Here is an 8,426-nt window from a genome sequence, read left to right on the forward strand (position 1 = left end):
GCCGGCCCGCCAGTCCCCGGGGCGTTACGGGATGGAGAGACAGAGCCCGGGCACCGCCTTTCCCTTGCGCCCGGCGCCGCGGGCCCGACCTGAGGGACAAACGGGGCGAAGGCCCGGCGGCAGTAGGCGCTGTCAGAGCCGCGGGAAGGGGGAGGCTGGGGCTGTGCTTTGACGGCGGCTTTTTCTTTTGTCGGCTGCGTCCCTCCTCTTCTTGTCCATCGTCCCTTTTATCCCCCTCTCGACTGTGTTTACGGCCACTCCACGGGGACCGACTGGTTGTGGTAAACAAAACATGTTGTGGCTTGTGGATGTGAAGCGTTGACGAGACAGAGCTGGAAGAGCAGGGCTTGCTGCTAGCAGCGAGCCTGAAAGAATATAAATGTTCCCTACAGATCCTCACTTCTACTAAAAATTTTAAAAATATATTCATTTGCAGGCAGATGTTGAACATCTCCCTGACTTCCCCCTCAGAGACATCGGGCCGTTTTGGGGCGCAGCCCTGTCCACGTGGGGTGAGGCCGTGCAGGCCCTGCCGGCGGCAGCTCTCTGGACCCCGGCTTTGCAAGCTCCGGTTCTGAACCATCAGACCGTGTTTGAGGATAAACAGCTTTAAGACTTAATGGCAACCTTGTACTTAACATCAATGCTGCAGCATATGTTAATGATAGAAAACTTCACTACGTCAATTTATTTTGAGGTTAATAAAGGCAGAGACTCCTGCTTACAGTCCACATAATTCAGGGACACAATAATAGAAGTGTTGGTTGCCTGGCTAGTAGGTAATGACACCTTTCGATACAAGTTTGATTTGCAATGCTCATTTGTGCCTTTTAAGTTGTTTTTTTCACTGATATTTTGGAGAGGAAACTATGATAAAACTTTACATCCAACATGCTGTCATATCATCCTATGTTCCTGCCATCTCCCATTCTATAATTTTGAGTACCCTGTAAGTATTTGGAAGTATGTTATTTTGATGGGTACTTATTAATTGCTACACTTCAACTAGAACTGGTTAGTTTTCAGTCTGACTCCCTTTTCTAATTATCAGGTTTTTTCTTTGACCATGGTGACATTTTAAAATTGTATTTGAATAGTGAAAAGATTTGTTAGAGAACATAAGCACTGCAGATAGCGTTTAAAGATACGCTAGAGCAGAGTGAGCATAATGCTAATTTTCCATGACAACTAACTTGTCCAAACAAGAAGTGGATAACTGCCTGGACTTGTCTGTTGGCCAAATATAGATTCTCAGCAACCATGGCACCTTGTAAAAATTCCAGCAGTGATCTAAACCTAGATATTTGTGTGATGATGGATTTTCAAGACGAGCTTGTTATCCCTCTAGAGCATAAAGCTCAAGGTTCTAGTGAGGGACAGCCAAGAAGCTGCCAGAATTTTGCAAAGCATGCTCACCTCCTGTTAGCACCAGAGTTTCAAGGCAAACAGAAGTCTGGTTTAAGTGCAGTGTCCTGCCCCCAGCAAAGTCAGAGATCTGCTCATTTCCACCCAGCACCCCAGTTCCTGAGATCCTTAGCTAGCTATCTTCATCATTAGGAGAAAATTACCTCTACACAAAAATGCAAGAGGATAGACCCGAACAGCTGTAACACTGAACAGCAGCGTTATCGATGCTCAATCTTGTCCTGATGTGGAATGAAAACTATTTAGTTCCTGCATTTTACGGGACTGAAGCAAAACAAAAATAGAGTGTCTATATAGTTCTCCCCCAAATATATCGCATTATTGAGCCTTGTCTTAAGCACAGTATCATTTTGCTAAGGCTGTGTGGAAATTAAGGTGCTTTTAAAATTAGCAATAAATTTTCTCCAGTCCAAGACTTACCAAACTGGCAACTATGACTCTTTTTCCACTTCTTAACCAGTAAAAGTCTTGTGACCAACGACTTTGAGATTAAATTTGGATTCTTTAAATAATAACTTCCCTTACCGATTCATTAACTGCTAAGGATAAAAAAACCTAACAGTTTATGTCTAGAATTTTTATCAGTCTTCAAGGACAATCTTATCTCTTTTCTCAGACAGACTAATCTCAAGAAGTAAGGGGAGGCTGTGAGTAGGTAAAGCATTCTGTCTGTGCTTGCTTAGGGAGATATAGGGGGGATATTTTCTGACATGCAGTGCGGAACCATTTCTGCCCTGTTTGTCACCAGTTTGTCACTAATACAGCACATGCTAGGTCATCAACATGCATAGTTATTTTCTTATGTTTGATAATTCTGGACAAGTATAATTAAAAAGTTTTACTTGAAGGGTGAGTAAGCTTGGATAGTTATGAGAGCTGATTTCCCCGCTATTTTAAGGCTGTAAAAAGAAAAGGAGACATCGCTATGGCAAGGCCCCACCTGTGTATTTTATTTAGAATGCCCCACCTGTGTATTTTATTTAGAATGCTACAGAAAATATCTGGAGCATATGTAGCCCAACCACTTTAACTGGAGATACCCACTTTACATTGTGGTTAACTAACGTGGTATGAGGCTCTTTTTAATATAAATCCAGATTCTAACTGTAGACATTTCATTACTTAATGCTTGCAAGCTAAATTATTTTCTGAGCTGGATCTGGTCTACCTGCTAGGCACATGTGCCAGAAGGGGAATGGGTTGCTGTGCTGCAGGGGTGCCTTGCATTATGCTGATGTATCCTTTCCGAAGCCTTAGGCTTCGTCTCTGTTAGTGGGACACAAAGCTGTGATGAGTCATGTGCTGGAGATTGCCAGATAAAAGGACAGAAGAAAAAGGATGCTGAAATGCAGCTGGGGTGCGTGTGGCTGAGCGGGGCTTTCTGCCAGGCCTCTCTGCTGCAGCCCTGACCCTGTATGCCAGGCAATGGGTTAGCACACTTCTGTACAAATACAAGAAAAAGAATTTTGATGTTTTCTTGGCGTTTCTGTTCTGTTGTGTAAGGAAAAGCACATTGATAAGAAGCCCTCATGCCAGTCATAGCACATTCGGTTCAGAGAACTTACGCTTCGTAAACTAAAACCTATCCCAATGGAGAGGTCTCTCAGTACCACCACCAGAAACTTCTTACTATAAATGACACCCGAATTCTACTAAATTAAAAGGGGAGGCAGCCTTCCAGGGGACAATTTTGAACACACAGTAATGACAAGCAGGAATCAAGGACGAGGCTTGTAGCAGCAGCTGGAGCCCAAAGACCACACGCGATGTTATTGCAGCTATTTAACAGGGAACACTAGGTCGTACTTTGCTGTTAAACTTGTGTTTTTCTGGTGCGCAGGAGCTGTGTCTTTGAGCTGCCCAGGGCTGCACTGCCCTTTCCCTCAATCCCAGCTGCTCTGCAGACTGGGTGGCATGGCAAGGCGTTCTGCAGCTTCACCTGCAGTACTTTATGGGTGCTTTGGGTACGAGATCAGCAGTATCTTACATATCCATACCTCCAGGTTCAACGTTGCTTATTTTGAAAAATGTAAAATTACTTCAGGTGGGCTCGCAAAGATGGTCTCAAACAAAATGTTTTTTCTAGCAGCTGTTTACCAGCTCTTACCTCCCTCCTGCAGGCACTCCATTCAGGTGTGCCCTACTCTTGTGAACGTTAAGTACGAGCTGCTTCAAAACCACCTGGAGCTGGAACAATCCCACATCAGAAGTTCTTCTGCTTTTGTTTAGTTGCCGTGTGCATTCCTTCGTGCATCAGGGAGACATTGGTAGTCTGTCTGCTCAAATCTGGTTCCTATTTGGTAGCAGCTCCATCAGCCACAAGCAAAATTAAACAAAACAATAGTGTATGCCTTCTGAAGGGAGGCCAACTGGCAAAAATATAAACCAATTATCTTGAATGTCTGCTTAGAAGTGTGCAATATCTAACACGGAGTGAAAGGTTTGGGTGGGTGTTTTCCCCTCTAGTTTTCTGTTTAGTCCTTGCTTTTGGAGCTCATGGAGTGATTCTAAAGAATCGAAAGGGAAAAATCTCAGGAAAAGGCTCTTCTGACTCTCAATAGTTTTGGTTAGGAACATCACTGAGTGGCGAAACATTTTTTTCTTCTATAGTTGTCAAGCAGGGGTGAAGTATGTGGCTAGATTGTGACTATTTCCTGCTTTACTAATCTGTAGCTGTGAAAATTAAATGATCCAGTGATCTCTCCTTCTGTAGGAGTACTTGATTGCATGTAATTAGATCAGAGAAAGCCTCAGTTTCACAGTGGTCATCTGCCTTCTTTTAGCAAACTAGGATGACCCCAGTTCAGTTTAGAACCGTTCTATTAATTCAGTGTTCATTTGTCATTCAAATGTACTTTTCAGTCTAGCACAAAACACATTTCTGTTGAAGGGAGTGGCCCAGAAGGGTGCGTGGGGAGTGCACAGGCTAATAGGACTCACCTGAAAGACAGAGATGTCTTTCAGAACCTCCTGAGGAAACACTCTGAAATGTATTCAGGGACAAAGGAGATCTAGGAGAGGCTGAGAGCAAACACAGCAAGCAAGCCAAATCCAGTCTGTTTGTGATGCCATGTATGGACAGAACTACAGTCACTGATGAGGTCAGGCCTGAAAGTACTATTAAAGTCGGGCTGCAGTTTGGGTTAGAGGAGGGAAAGACAAAAAATTGGTTTTAACTGACTGTTACTTGAACTGTTTGTTACTAACAACAAAACACAGCAGGCTGTTGTTATATTACACAAGCAGCTTCTTAACTCAGACCCACTCTATGCATCTGACCATGTGTCTCCTGGATTTGTCCCGGCCTTCCTAACCCATTTGTCCACATCTCCCCTACATGCTCCCAGCTCCCATGCTTGCTTTCTAGCTGCTTGCTTTCTAGCTGCTTGCTTTCTAGCTGCCTGCTATATGAGGAATAATATCCTTTATTTTAGACCACAAAGTTGCTATACCATCCTCCATTGCAGACATTCTTGTGTTCTGCTCCACAATTTAATACTGGTTGATGCAGCCTTACTGACTGATTTTACTTTATGCAGAAAAAGCTATCCATTCCTAAGAAAAGCCTCATGACTCTCCTTTGGCTAATACAATTGATTTTACTTGTGAATTACAAAGACACCTTTCTGCTCGTGTCAAATGACTCTCTACTTCTGAGAGCATAGCTTTGCCAATACAGCTTTTAACATACAGCTTGCAGCGCGTACAGTTGAACAGCAATGACAGTAGCCAGACAAGTAGCTTGGAGCATTTACTAGAGGCATTACTAGTGTCTGGGGAAGCCTCAATTTGAAACCTTGAAGGTTAATTTGAGTAGTTTCCCTCCAGGAGTCCCTTGCCATCACAAACAGGGCTATGTTATCAATCGTGGATGTGTATTCCAAAGCCCACTTTGGAAGTGGGTTTGCTGAGGAGTTTCCTTGAGTTTCTTTGAGATTAAATCTCCCCCAAATCAGGCACTGATGCATATTCCTCCTGAAATAAACTGTTGTACCTTGCTAAGACATCCATCTGAAGAAACACTTTGCTTTCCTGGCTACCCATTCTGCATTTTTCTTCATCTATCTGCCCTCTCTTGATTCAGGTGGATCCTGATCAAATGTTACCTTGCCATCTAATTGCTGCCATGCAACTACTTGTTGCCAAGCAAGAAGAGAAGTTTTTTATAGCATCCAGTTGCCTGCCTGTGAATCAGTACTTTTTTAAACACAAACACGAAACAGCAGCATCTAAGTAAGGAACACATTCATGCGCCTGAAACAGAAAGTTTCTGTGGACTGAGGAAATAGTAGTAACATCAGCACAACCTATGGGAGGGAACTGGTGCAGTTTTACAAGGGGCGGAGCTATACCTGTGCTAGTTCTGTCATCTTTCAGTGACCACAGTGGACTTCTCCGATGTTTTGTCCATCTGGTGAAGCCCATAAAGTCTGACGTGCGCAGAGAGCCTGGGACATCCTGAATGACAGTCAGCAAATCAACCCAAACTCCACGTGAGACCCAAACCAAGCAGGGGACTGAATCCATGGGCTGCTAATATTGAGTTTGTGTGCACTGCATTGTTTTCTTTGTAAACAAGAAAACACAAACCACTGTCTAACTTTATGACCAGACAGTGGTTATTTAGTCCTCTTGCCCTTTCCACTTCAAAACGGTGGCTCTGTTTGGTCTGACTGAAAGACTCTCTCATGGGAAAGACACAGAAGAAAAAGGCAGATTTTTCCAGATCAGAGCCAGTGCATGTATGTACAAGAATGACAGGCTGGCAGAGTGGAAAATACATTCACCGATGAATCCCAGACAGCTACAGACAAACTTGTACCAAGTTTTCCTTTTACCTGGCTGGCAAAGTAGTCTGCGAGACAGTGCTTTACATCTCAAGCATATTGAGCTTTACACAGAAAGCTGGCTATACTGGAGGAGCAGTTTTCTTGAAGCATATGGTTTTGTGATCTTTTAAGTTTGCATACCATAATGAATATGCAGTAAAGTAATACGCAGTAAAGTTGGTTGTTGTTTTTTTATTTTAACTATTTGTTATGTTTCTGGTGATATATTAGTGTTCTGATTTAAAAAAGATCCAAAGAGAAGGATTTTTACATGACATACACAGAAGTTCTTCTTGAACTGCCCTAACATCCAGACAGCCTAGTTGTGATAGAATTGTAGTGAGCCACACCTTATACTTTAATCTTGAGTGATCTTTTCACAGATGTCGTCTTCTAGCAATAGTTGGAATTGTAGGGTATAGATTTCTGAAATCTCTCAGAACTTTCATCCTTCATATTTATGAATGACTGATTGTGTGTCTGATTTCCTTCAGTCCACACGTATAGCTCTTCTGTACTTGCATCTCCTCAAAGAACATAACTAGTCATCTTGCTCTCCATTGGCAATAACCTGTCGGGATTGTCCAAGTACCTTATCAATATGACATAGTCCTATTAATGAATGTTAAGGATGTGATAAATACTGTTTATTCACTGATGTTGTTAATGGCTCTGTTTGACCTGTTCTTTCCATTGATCCTCAAGGTTTGTCCCTTGCTATCACAAAGGCTACCTAAAACATGGAAAGCAGCTATTTAGCCTCAGCATTTAGGCTCCAGCTGTCCACCAATTGTATCAATTTCCCATTCTTCACCTACTCACAGTACATCTCACAGCCCATTTTTCCTATTCAAATGTCTGGTAAGGAAGGGCTGGGAAAGTAAGGACTAAACTCAGTTTCCCAGAATTAACGGACTATTGATGGACTAATGGGAGACCAATGTGGGAAATATTTCTGTGCTGTAATAGGATAGGCAAATGTCGCTCAGGATCTCAGAGATCTAAAGATGTTTGCCAAAATTATTTGTCCTTCAATGGCAATCTACCATAGAGAACCCCCTTCTTCCATGGAGGATGGTAATGCCAGGTGCAAGGGGTTAAGCATGGGCACCCAGACTCTTCCAAAGGCCCGGCCAACTTTGGGGAACTGAGCTGGCTAAGAAGATAGCCGGGTGTTCCTGAGGGGAGTTCTGTGACCCACTGAGATGCAGTGGGCAGTTCTGCTGCAACAGCATTGATGATAAATCTGCTTGTGCCAAGCTGGGTGCCCAGGCCCTGGAACACGACAGTCATAGAAATCAAGGAAAAAGCTCTCATACATATTTTCCACTCTCGCAACTGCAGTAAGAAACATGAAGAAAGCATTTTTGCGTTCTGGAGTTTGGGTGCCAGATGCTGGTTGAGATGCCCAGCACTGTCTTGAGCTTCTTTTTTACATTCACCTCTGACTTGCTCCTCTCTGACCCTTATCGGTTTTTTTCTCCCAGTATTTGCATATTCTTTGTCTCCTTCTCCCCTCCATGCCATTGCTGCTTTTCAGATTTTGTTACTATTTCCACATTATATTTAATATATTTACTCTCTAGACATACAAAAACCAGTTTCATACAAAGATCTTGCAAACTATTCTGCAAATACTCTTATGTGTCCTAATTTCTGGTGATTACATGTGAAAATGTAGAATTGGATCAATAAAGAAGCATATTGCAAGAGGGTTTAATCCTTTTTTTAAAGTGTTTTAATATCCAATGGATATTCACCCCGCCTTTCTTCTTTTATTGTAGAATTTCATTTTTTCATAGCTGCCACCTGAAAGCCACCTGGAACTGGTTTCCAGTACATGGCGTATTTTAGCCTGAGGAGGACCCTGATGGGTACAGCTGCCCTAGAGAAACTCGCACAAGACAGGTAGTTCTTGTATGTGACTTGTTTTTGTTACCAGAATAATTTACTTTTTTTTTTTTTTACTAAATATGAAACAGGAAAAGCAAGGGGAATTCCCCACCCCAGCTGCCCTACAAATTGAAACCTCTTTCTAAGTACCAGCGGGCAATGCAGATCAGGATAACATCCACAGACTTTTTCAGGAAGGCAAGGCTTGGAGAGAGAGAGAGAGAAAGAAAGTATTAATCCAAATGTTATATGAATATTTGAAGGACGTGTGTGCTGTTA

Source organism: Rissa tridactyla, chromosome 1, assembly GCF_028500815.1.
Source record: "Rissa tridactyla isolate bRisTri1 chromosome 1, bRisTri1.patW.cur.20221130, whole genome shotgun sequence".
NCBI lineage: Eukaryota > Metazoa > Chordata > Aves > Charadriiformes > Laridae > Rissa > Rissa tridactyla.